Consider the following 12,722-nt stretch of genomic DNA (forward strand, 5'->3'; position numbering starts at 1 on the left):
TTCCTCCCCCGGCTACTCTGCTACACCGCTTGCTACCACTACCAGCAGCTTTGTTTCGCTTTTCTATCAGTTTCTCTGTCCCTTTCGTGCAACTGGATCATACATGGTAGCATGGAAATCAAGTAAGGAGTAGCGAAAAAAAAACTGCTCCTCTAAAATAAAAGAATCTTGCAAGTAATCCGAGCTACGTCAATCATTCAAGATTACTGAATTAATTATTGTTCCTTCTCTTTCGCGCACTTTCCCGCTCGTATGCTCTCTATTGCGTGTTCGTATGAGCCCTTCAACCACTACGTCGATTTCACGCAGCATTGAAGCATCGGACGCTTCTTTTTTTTGGGGGAAAGGGAGGCTAGGAATTGAAACTATCCCTTTCTGGAAGGAAATCGATCGCTACTCGACGATCGACTACGCATTGACCCAATTTCTCGATGGAGCATTACAGATTACATTTCGACCCTGGCCCTGACGCTGTCTTTTCGGTGCTCAAGTGCTGCTTCGAAAGGGTAACGAAATGGGGATCGTCACGCCCGATTCGGTGGTGGCGTTTGTTTTAATTTTGCTCGACAACCGAACCGAACAAGAACCAGCGATTTAATCAAAACATAACAGTGGTGTTATTCGAGTACGTTGTTTGAAGGCTGTTCAAATGCTGGCTGTAAAACAGTGCCAGTACATGCTATAACTAATGTTTAAACAAATGATTTCTTTCGAAGACTACAAAGTCTATTAGGCAGATCGGCATCGGTTAATGCCTGCATACTTCTTGAGACTGTAAGCAGCAAGAATAAACATGATGCCTTTACACGATTTGTACCGAACCGTTAAATAATTTGCTATAAAATCCACCCTAAAACCCATGGCACGATGCATACGAATCATGATCGAAGCGTGGCGTGTTTCGACGCCTCACGAGACAATCATGAAAATTGTCTCCGCTCGCCGTTCTGTAAGCGCTACTCCAAACGATCTTCAAATTCTTCCGCAACCACCATGCATAAATTAATATCAACAGTCGCGTGATTTCACATAGGAATGGGAAACTGTAAAGAACAACTGTAAAGGGAATTGAAAGGAAAAAGGGAATGGGGGGGAACTTACCAACATGCCAAAACACTTGTTCTCATGTAGTGTTTTTTTTTTTTTTTGGTTTGCATGGTTTGCTTTCATCATTCCATTCGAACGTTTCGTTTTGGCAACACTTTTCTTTCCTCATGAGGTTTAAAATGTGATTCGCGTGTGTGTATGTGTGTTGTACCTTTGGGCAGTATACTTAGACTCGATCGACTCGATTCGTGAGGACAGGAAACGTTTTGTTTTCCTTCTTTTTTTTTTTGCTTTTCCTCGAGCAACCTCTCCTCGAGTAGGTAAAACTCTTCCGTTTTGGGATGGTCGGAATCAAATAGCAAAGGGAGAAAAAAACCCCCCCGAAGAAAGGTTAGCAAAATTATGGATCCCACAAAGCGACACACCATACACACAAAAAAAAACTACAAAGAACGAACTCAACGGTCGCGATGATGAGGTGCTTTGAAAATGGAGCCGGAATCCTCCAATTTATGTGGCACCCGACATCATGTTAACTCGCCACCACAGTTTACCGGCGACCTATGATGCTTGGGATAATGCTGTACCCCAAAGAAGGAAGGCATACACGCACACATACACATGCATTTTTTCGGGGAGATGAGGGGGGGGATCTCTTTTGCGCACCTTCTTTCAACCATTCCAATGTGCAAACCCCACCCGTGGCGCATTAATCGCATCCTACGTAGCGGGAGGCGACATAACATAAACAGTTTTCGGTAATCTCATTACAACCGATTTGGGGTGATTGTTGTACTGTGTTCTTTTTGCTCTTCTTACCCTTCATCTACTCTATTCAGGAGGAACGGAAACGCTTAGAAAGTGTGTGGCCTACACATTCGCCAGTATATAAATTAAACTTTTGGCAAACGCCCAAAGAAATAAACCGCAAGTTGGGGCATACGCCAAACATAACCACACAAAAACAGTGTCAAATGTTGAATGTGGGACATAATTTTAGTATTTAAATCACTGCAATCTTAACCTGTTACTTTGGGCGATTTTTTAAAAATAAATATAATGTGGTAAGCAAATCACGGAAGGAGAAAGAGAAGATAATTCTGTAATGTATTTAAATGATCAACAATTTCGCTGTCGTTTTTGCTTTATTTAATCGTTGCAGAATTGTTAATCCGGAGAAAGGGTATCGTAAGTTGCCTGTACCTTTACACACATTGATAGTGATATTTGAGGCTTTGTTTGAGCTCGACTTTGTCGGGCAGCTGTTCGTTACTGTAAGTTCACTGAGTTCTTATCATTTAACATCAATTTAGATGATAAAAAATGAGCTACCATACGATAATCCTTCAAGGCTTTGATCGCTGATAGAATTAATGCATTGGTAATATATTATGAAATTTAATGTTTATTGACAGTGCAATGCAAATGTATATTTTATTTATAAACATTTGATCCACAAGCACAACTGGACTTCTCAAAGCACAATAGCCTTTTTGTATGACGAGGCTCTCTGAGCAAAGAAGGTCTCTTGGTAAATGAAGTGAAGAGGATGACGAGGTGATAGATGAGGTTTCTTAGACGACAGTTATTTTATGATTCTCCCTCTCTCGTTCTCTCTCATTGATCTGTTCAACAATGATTCTCCAGGATCCTTGATCCCTTCCTGCAACTTCTGATCCATGTAGGTGCCTGATCTCTGACCGATCCTGCTTCACTCGATCCAGCCAATGAACACGCTGTGCTCCCTGACGCCTCGTGCCGAACTTGGGGTCGCTGATGAATGCCTTTTTGATGGAGCATGAGTCCGGCATCCTCATATCATCGACACTATATTCTTCCGATCTTCGTCAGGATGTCCGGATCACCGTACAGCTCAGCAAGCTCGTGGATCATCTATCTCCTCCATAAAGAGGAGAAGATTCTGTTGTCGGTGTATGTAGCAATATCGCACTGCTATCGGTATGGAATCCGTATTATGGATCTAACTCCTCTTAAAGGACGTTATAGGTCCTAACAGAACTGTAACATAAATCTGTAAATATCTGAGCATGAACATACGGGAAATCATAGCCCCTTTGGAAGATTGATCATATGTCTAAATGATACGGAGGGGAATAACTGGCGTCTTCTCTCCATGATAGAGGCGGCTGATTGTCCCTTTTGTCCAGGCTTCCCAAGGGACTCTAATTCCGTCTCGTCTAAGAATCGAATCATTTTCCTGTACCCAAAACTATTCAGCTAGCAACGAGTAAAGCCGCATAAAATGTACCTTAATTTGTTGAACAAAATGTACCTTCCAAAACTCGACTTTGTAGAACACAATCAAAGCCAAATCTCTTCTGCGGTCTGTAATCATCGCATCGTTTGCTTACATCGTTAAGTCCAAGACAAGTGTGCCTCGCAAACCTTCGTCACATAAAGAAAGGCTGCTACCCCGTACATACAATGTACGCACGATCAATCTAGCGTAAAATTAGGACAGGTTAAGCGACGAACCTGCGTCCGCTGCATACACACGGGACCGCTCATAGCTTAAGCCGTCATCGGCGCGATCCTCACGTTAAGCCCTTTATCGCAAGGCGCCGAAAAACATCAAACAACATACACACTCTTGGGGCACAGAGGCAATACCAGCTTGTGCTGAAAATTGGACGTAATTTTTATTTCCTTCTTTCATGCCGAACGCTGAAAAGGGAAATGTGAAAATCACTGAACCATTTCTTCCTCTTAAATCCCACTACCTGCCACCATCGTTCGCATACCAACCCCAACCCGGAAAGTTCTGGTGACCCAAATTTCAAGTGTCGATTCCGGCGGCTCAATTCTTGCCGATCCACCGGGCCGGATTGCCACCGGGAAGGGTTTTGTTTCGCGATCGCGATACCCTTTTTTTTGCTGCTCTTTCCTGATCGCGGTATCGCTCCCACCATCCTTTATGCGGGATTTTAATGATGAGAGTAGTTTTTTGTCCCTTCTCGCATTCGCATCGCTGCCACACTCGCTTCCCCCGCCTTCTTAACCCGCACACGCAGGGACAAAAGATTCCGCAACATTAACGCTCCTTCTTGCTTTCGGAACGAGCTTCGGACCGCGCAACAGGTTGCACAGATTCTTGCAGGCAGCCAAAAATCAGCTGTAAGTGCTAATAAAAATAAAAATGAACACTTGAACCCATTCAAAACACCGATGGAGGAAAGAAAAAAAAAGCGACAGCAATCCTCTCGATCGGTTGTTCTCATCGAAAAACGGAGGTTTTGTATACGTGTTCGTACGATCGGTTCGAACTGGTGGCCGATGAAATACAGAAACGGCAGGCAGGCCAACGAGTGAAAAAAGCGCTGCGAGTGAAAAATAAAACTGTCAAATCATTTCTGCTTTTGCGACTGCTTTCGCGGCCGGTGGAAAAAGCGTATGCTGAACAAAAGTTATGACAAGCAAAGAGGAGCGGAATTCCTGCTTGGTTTTTTTTTGTCGACCCTCCGGCCGAAGCTTTATGCTGATCCGCCTGCATTGCTGTGCGAAAAATGCACAAACATTCCTTGCCTTTCCGTTGGTGGTTTCAAGGGGCAGGCAGCTCGTGCCACCGAAGGTTGATTGTGCGGGCGCGATACCGCCACCGTGGACCATTAATTTGTGGCCCCAAATGCTGTGCTGTGCAAATAAAGCGAAATAAACAATAAAAATAATTACAAGTTAATAATAATTTATTAACCGTCGGTGCGGTTGTGTCCCCCTTGTGTTCTTTTGCCGAACGGCACACGGAAAGTGTCCTGTGCCAGTAACGGATTCGCTCCACTGTGCCGCAGCTGGCCGGAAAGAAGAAAGCGAAAAGAAAAGCGACAAGTGCTGGTGGGTCATCTTAGGCAGGTTACAGAAAATCGTATTCATCTCTTATACATCTTTTAATTGCACAACTGTGACGAAAAATGAGAAACAAAACAGAGAAAAAATTCATCTCGTTTCTTTCGCTTTTTTTGTTGCATTTTCCAAACAGATCTGTCACATGGTTTCGCGCAGCCTGAATGCATCCTCCCCGTGGCAAGATTTATGACAGTCTGTTGCATTTTATAAACGATGCGGAAAAAAAGAATTGATTCAAAGAAAAACATTCATCCGATAAATGCTAATTTGTCTTCCGATATGGCACCGCCAACACGGGCTAAAGCTCGTGTGACAAAACACCATCACCACCATCTGGTCGGGATGGTTGAATAAATGAAGATCACTTGCACAAGGCACAGTGATTGATTTTCCCATGAGCTTTTTCCTTCTTACTTTGTGCTTTGCATTTCGAAGCTATTTATTTAAAAGCATTCAATAAAAGGGAACCATTCCTTTTTATCGCAAGAAGGAAAATAAAACTTTCTTTTAAGAGATTTTTGAACAAATGAGCACCTACTTGCTCGTCTAAGCTTGCTTGAAAAAATCGAAATGTACTTCATCCATACTACGTTTTGGTGACTTTGGTGAAATAAATCCAAGTAATTGGATGATCATTTATTTTTCTCTTCTACTTGGAATCATGAAAACCCTTTTTGGCACTACTCCCGTGATTGGTTTCATTTTGATTGTTGGATGGTAAAAATTAGACCTTTACTGCTTATTTATTTTTTTTTGTTCATTCCGTTCCATTAATTATACTACTACGTCTACTTCTAGCCCCAAGTAACAAATATACCCCGTGACGATAATGGCTAGCATTTTCAATGGATTCATTTAGGCATCACCCAATTTGTGTGTGTGTTGAAAAATAGCTCACACGCAGAGCTCTACCAGTGACACGAACAATCGCGACGACGATCACTTACCGAAGCATAAATCGTCTGAATCGTTCTGCCAACCGAAAGGGTATGAAATGCATTTGCCCCTTCTTTGATTGATCTCTCTTCAATAACGACAGTCGAATATAGGGCAGGGTAAGACGAAAAAAGAGTGCATTCTTGAAATGTCCAAAAAAGTACGGGGAAAAAATCGATCCCCAACTTCACTCAACAAAAGAGCATCGAAGTCTTTTGTTGCTGTACGGAAAAGGAAGACAGAAAAAGGGATGCAGGAAAGGAAGTATTGAGGGGAGTAGTCTTGGGGGAGGGGGGGGTGACGATAGTCAGCGGGAGCTATTGGTAGTTGTTGATTGATTAACGTGTAAGTTTCGGCTTTATCACACGCGCGTATTAACCTCGCTGCAAGCAAGCGGCACTTTTAATCGATAGACTTCGAACGGCAACAAGTGACGAACCTTCCGAACGACACGGTTTTATCGCGTAAGCTTTTCTCGCTCTCTTTCTTTCTCTCTCACGCACATACTCGCTCCTTCAAAAAGCTTTATAAACACAAACGGATTCTTTCACCGGTACCGGCGCGCTAGACTAGCCTTTCAAATAAAGTGACCATTTTTCATCTGCTGCTTGCTGGATGCGGCTGCCGTTCGTTGTACGATCGCGATCTCCTTCTAGACGACAATCCGCACATGCCGCAAGATCAGTTTTTTTTTTTTTTGGGCCAATGTTCATCCTCTCAACTTAATTGCTCACACGATTGGACGCATACACAAAGCCGACGGTTTGGAACATTGCGTTTTGTTGTAGTTGGCTGCGAGCTTTTTTTCCCTCTTGCTTTACTTTCGCTGCCTTAAAAATGTTTTGTTTTCCTTTAATTGGTGTACAACATACTCTTCGGGAGCACACGAGCGACAACGCCCGAAAAACGGTAAGCAGGGGAGAAGAAAGACAGCAACAGCAACAGTCGATGATTTAAATCGATCTAAAACTGTTTCCTTTACACGGCGTACGATCGATCCCAAGTGTTCGGTTGAATGGTTCATCATCACCCAATTCCTTCCCTGTGCAAGTCAAAATTTTAACCCCCTCCTCATGGAAAGGAAGGCAGTAAAGGTGCGGCGAATGTTGCCGGAGCACGAACGGGGCAAACGAAACGAAATGTAGCGTTAGGTAAGGCGCGTTTTTAATTGCTGACCACCTTGCCGACATGATGGTCGAGAGAGTCGAGATTTGAGCCGCGTTAGACTCGTGCGCACCACGGCAACGCACACGGCCACCTTCCAGGTTTTTGGAGCAAAGGTTTTCCGATTCGCTTTAATCATCGCCAATCATGAAACGTTAAACTATCATTCCTAACATTTTGCAGCGCACAACCGGCGGCGTCAGCGCATAATTATAGCCATTAACCCGAAACCAAAACCGTTTGTTGCTTTGCTCGCTTACACGCTTTTATTAAGCTTTTTTTCGTTTCGTTGTTGGCTATCTACAACTATGTATTTGTTGAGCGGGTGTGTGCGTTCTGTTTTTCTTTTTTTTTTGACGGTTGAAACTATTAATTTCATCACAATGAGGGTCGACCGGCGAAAACGAGGCACGAAAACAACAGTCAGTGCCCGTTAGTAGAGTGTATTAGTTTTAATCGATTGGAATTGTTTAATGTCGAGTCGCGTTGTAGCGATTTGATTAGGGTTTGTTGTTGTTTTGCTTTTTCTTTAGGAGCTTTTGCTCTTTTTCGCCTTTTCTACGTACTCGCGTGCGTGTGATAAACCACTCTCAAAACGACATGTGATTTGGTTCGACTTTTAAGCGGTTTTTATGTTTTTGGGGACGATTTCTTGCGTTTTGTCTAACATGATTATTTCCTCCAATTTAGCTGTCATGTTAGGAAAGTTTGTGGCGTTTTGCTTTCATCTAGGCGAACACTATTTAAAGTGACTTCTTTTTGGCAAGCAATTTTGTGAAATTATTTTTGCAAAATCTACTTAATTACCTACTTTCGTTTTTCATTCCTCTATCGGTCTTTTTAAATATTTTAGTTTTCCCTCATCTTTGCAATTATGTAATTAAACTCTCGTGTACTGTTTTCTAACACTATTTATTAGTTCTACGAGTCCATACATTTTTTTTGAAATTTTTCTATCAATCCAAAAAATATGTACTTCTACCCCTTCTTAATGTAATCGAGAGACCGGATATTGTTGCCAAATTTCCTAGCTAAATGAGAAAACTGCCAAACATACGAATGGATGCAATTTCCTAATTCAATTCAAACCTTGCCATCCTCGGTTACATTGCTAGAGCACGCCCTTTCTCAACGCAAAATAGGATGGCATTGATGCTTCCCTCGTTAGAAGCACTCTGATTCGCTCGCGTCCTTTGAAGCTGTGTGTAAACCACGTATGGTTTTAAAACCTCCCGTCTACATCTAACAGAACAGAAGGGATTCAATACTGCTCACTTCCTATTTCCAATCGGATGGCGTCAGGCCGTCTGCTTGTTTGAAACGCCCGTGTTTGTGCGAGAACGATCCAATGGTTCTGTTTGTATCCCATTCTTCATGATACTGAAGGCATCAAATACGCACTATATTTAATTTTGTGTCGCTTTTTGCTGGCCCAAATTAGCCCCTGCCTCGCAAACCTTTAAGCTTAAAATCTTTTACAGTGGGAAAAAACGATTCCTGCCACATAAACTGAAAACCGGCTCCGGCATCGGTAGGGTTCTTTAACGGGTAGAACCCCTTCAGCTGTCGGTCGGCTGATGCCTTGGGGGCATATAGCTTCGTCGTTTTTTTTGGGTTCATTCTAAAGAACCCCCATTCAAAACAACGTTCAACACTCGGTGGGATGCCTCGAAAAAAAAAACAGGGATGCTTCTCTGTTTGCTTAGTGCGGCCAACCCAGATTACTGAAGCATAACTGAAACATATTGCTAATTGTCTTCAAATCGGGGTAAGCAGGCAAGCCCCGTTTTTGCCCAGAAAGGGATTTTTGCATTTGATTCGGCTTCTTTAAATGGAATCTCTTTCGAGCTTGCCTTTTCTTTTTTCTTTAATAAGTCCCTTTTCATCAAATCATCAAATAAAGCGAAAAGCTGTGCGTGTGCGTCATAAAAATAGCACACCGACTCACTTTAACAGGATGATTCGCATGCTCCGCTTCGATTGACGGACACTGGACACTGGCTTTATGGTCAATCGCAAACTTCATGACGCATACACACATACATACGAGATCAAACAAATTGCATCTAATGAAGCGCACCTAACCTCCCAAGCCTTTGTCCGAGCGCTTATCCGATCGGGAGGATCCTAACCGGGTGAGATTAGCAATTATTTCGCGCAGCGCCAAATCCCGCAACCGCATTCCACATTATGCGCGCACAGGTCTCGCGAGAGATTACCGTTTAGAAGAACATTAATCATCCCGGACGACCCGGGCATGCATACGCGCGTACGAAAAAGAAAAACGAAACTCCCGTCCCCCGGCAAACACATCGTTAGTGGCCACGGAAGATGGAATTCCTGTCCTCGTCCCGCTAGTTTGCTCTGGCTGACGCTAGAGGTATTCACGATCGTACGAAATGACACAAAACTTTTATCAGACCCCGCGTCGCTAAGATTGGTTCAACCGCAGATGAAGCAGGTCACACACATGTACACACATACCGCGCACGATCGGTCACGATCGATTCGGTCGCGTAAATCGCGTTTCGGTTGGGTGGATTTTTCGTTGCCCCCTTTGAACCGAATAAATGAGTTCGCATTCCAGAGCTTTATTTTTAATACCGCTGATGGCATTCCCGCTTGATTCAATGATGATGTCCAGCGAGCAGTTTTTCAAGTACCGAAACGTTCCAATCGTTAGTTACAGCTTGGCTTTTTTTTTGCAGATCATCCTGAACACTGTGCGGGATAAGAGTCACCGTTGGGGCCGCTATGAGTGGTGGTCAGTTGTTTTAGTACATATTGCTTCTGTTTTCATTCCTAGAACAAAAGTTAAACGATAATTGCTAACGTCGTTCGATGGACAATACCAGAACAACATCAAATTAACATATAAACTTGAGGGTACGGTTACCCCTAGGAGAATGTGAACAAATTGAATGAATTATCTTGTCAAAGATATTGAAAACGCTACACGACACAGGGACTTCTAGGAAAAAATGATAATTTTTTGCTCATAGACTATGTTGAAGGAGCATTCTACACAAATAATGCCATTTGATAGTCTTATTCAAAACAGTTTTTAAGCTCAATTATTTAGTAACTTTGGTCAAGGATGTCTTAAAGATAGAAACTTTCTTATCCTTAAACATTAATCGCTCTTCTGTCTTGGAAAAAGAATTAGTAGTAGTTGGCTAAAAAAATCCATTGTTTGTTATTGAAGTTTGAAGAGTCTTTTCGATCGTCGACGCATCCATCACAAGGTGTCGAGAAATAATAAGATGCGGTACAGCACGGTGTAGTAGTAATCGGCTATGAGCTTTATTATGAGCCTATGGCTATAAGCCACTATTGGGGGGGGGGGGGGGGGGGGGGGGGTGGGGGGGACGTTTTGGATAGGATTTGAACCCTGTTCCTGCTATGTAAAAGTCAGTGCCGATACCACCTCTACCACCCCATCGACCATGAAAATTCGTCTATTTGTATTTATTTTAATTCAAAAACATCAAAATTCAAATTTGGGGTTCGTCGCTTCTCAAACCCAACGAAAGACTCGCACCCAAAAAGAAATTATAGCACATTGCTGCTTATCGTATCTATTTCACATGCCGGTTCTGTCCCGTGAGTAGCTAATAAGCACACATCAAACTGACCCAAGAGTCAGAAAGGTCGAACAGAACGTGAAACGGAATAAAAATATAGATATGTACCAGTAGCAGCGTGCACTTTTACAAACCTTCACATGTAGCCCCAACGCCCCTGAACGCGAAACTTCAAATAAACTTCACATGATTACGGTTTGACCATTTCTTAACGTGCCTGCCCGCGATAGTGGGTTCGCCGGGTGGATATATCGAGCTCACTATCGGCTTAACCTCGTTCCATGCGGCTTCGACTTTAACATTCGCATCTTTCCCTCCCCGGGAAACGGTTCGTCTGCGATCGGGTGCTATAAAAGTGCAGTCCACATCGCGAAGAATCTGGACCGGAAACCGCGACAACCTGCGAGCTTTCGGGAGGGGAGTTTGTGTGGTTGACCGGGAGGAGTCGACGCGGTTTCGAGAAATAAAACTAACCGGCCCGCCGTGTTTGACCGTAGAGGTGGCGCGTGTGCGCTCACAAACATTTATGGTACCTTCGACCACGGTCAATCGATCGCATCACACCGCACCGGGCTGCTCGGGAGGACACGTACGCGAAGGTGCGGCAACATCGGTGCGAACTCGGTTTTCTCGCAATCGGCATCATTCCGACTCCGCCGGTTGGATGGTGGAAATTAATAAATTATTTCGCTTTTTTAACGACTAGGGCGCCCGCTTCCTTTCTGTGCAGATTACTCGTAAGCTCATTCACAACCAGGTGCTACTATGCACTCACACATCCGCACACACTGATGCGGATCGGTGTATGAATGGGAATCTTTTCGACGCTCAAATTGCCCGAGCAAAGCACAGAAACCGATCGGAAACAGCTTCCCAGAATGAATTGTGGAGACAACGAACCCGGGAGGCGGCTGGGGCGTTTGCTTACTTCCATTCACCAATACCGTCGACTGGTCCTTCATAGCCGCCGTCCCAAACTCTTCGCATGCAAATGAACCCCGACGTTGGGGAGGAACCCGCTGCTAGCCACCGGATATCCGATAGCTATTTTTCATGACATTTTTCAACCGGCCGTTCCCGTTTCTCGTTGCCCCTTTCTTCTTTCGCGCTGGAACTTATCAAACACTCGATACACACCATCACCGGCACACCACGGTTCCATCTAAATTGCCCCTTCCAAACGAAAAAAAAAAAAACGCTAATCGATCGTTGGAAAGAAGGTTAGTTTTGACAGAAAAGAGTGTTTCAAAAACGGGATTTTTGTATTTATTTTTGTCTTATTTCTTTCAACTCCGCTTCCCGATCCCGTTCGGGATCGGAATCGAACGTTATCGATACGAACGCTAGACACTATCTTCCGCTCTAGACCACTTCTTGCTTCACCTCTTTCTCCCTCTCTCTATCTCTCTCGCTATCTTCCACCGAGCTGGAATGATGGAAGGGCCGAATGGAGCTGGAAACATGGAGAAACAAAAATCGCTGTCAATTAATAAATTAATTGGTCACACATTAACATTCGCTGGGAACGCACCGACCTGTGTCGTGGATCATTTCGAGATATCGAGAGTGCGCGCCCGATCCGGAAGCCGGCCGATCGTCATCGGTGCGTAAGAATGCGGTGGGAAACGTGCGACCCCCGGAGGATATTTTGTCATCTATCGCATCGTCACGTTCGTGGACGGTTCAGACTTAAGCGTAACCTGAGCCTACCTGCAAAGGTGTTGTTGCATTGCTGGAAACGGGAGTCCTTGCGCAACAGGGATTGAGTTGGAAGATTGGGTGTCAAATGGGAGATGACCGGACGAGTGTTGCTTCTGGATTTCGAAACTATTTTTATTCATGGCTGCGATTAAATTTCGGTCACTTTTGAGGTGTTTTTCATTGGAAGACTAGTTTAGCTAGGGACACATTTTCAAATCTCTATATGGAGCTTAGTGGAATAAATTTATAACAATTAAACAGCTGAAACAACTGACTTGTGCTACAGATTCTAGGTCAATTACTACTCCTATCATTCCGTGACATTCTTACCGTCGATAAGTTAGAAAATCTTTATTTTTTCGGTGAGTAACTCGAATGAACTTATCCTATACTAGAGGAGATTGATGATCTGTGTTTTGATTACCATAA

At 43.7% G+C, this 12,722-nt stretch overlaps 3 protein-coding genes across 7 annotated transcripts in view; 2 read left to right on the top strand and 1 right to left on the bottom strand.

The window, feature by feature from the left end:
- The window catches only part of LOC126567958 (MOXD1 homolog 2-like), a 507,834-nt gene extending 501,208 nt beyond the window's left edge, over positions 1-6,626 (bottom strand). The window contains exon 1 of the mRNA XM_050224338.1: positions 6,616-6,626. The gene's annotated coding sequence lies outside the window, so the exon portion shown is untranslated. The remainder of the gene's footprint in view (positions 1-6,615) is intronic.
- Positions 1-12,722, top strand: part of LOC126568598 (probable salivary secreted peptide) — a 380,437-nt gene that overhangs the window by 301,439 nt on the left and 66,276 nt on the right. The gene's annotated exons all lie outside the window — the stretch shown is intronic.
- Positions 1-12,722, top strand: part of LOC126567991 (transcription factor AP-2-epsilon) — a 67,145-nt gene that overhangs the window by 31,275 nt on the left and 23,148 nt on the right. The gene's annotated exons all lie outside the window — the stretch shown is intronic.

This window comes from Anopheles maculipalpis, chromosome 2RL, assembly GCF_943734695.1.
Source record: "Anopheles maculipalpis chromosome 2RL, idAnoMacuDA_375_x, whole genome shotgun sequence".
NCBI lineage: Eukaryota > Metazoa > Arthropoda > Insecta > Diptera > Culicidae > Anopheles > Anopheles maculipalpis.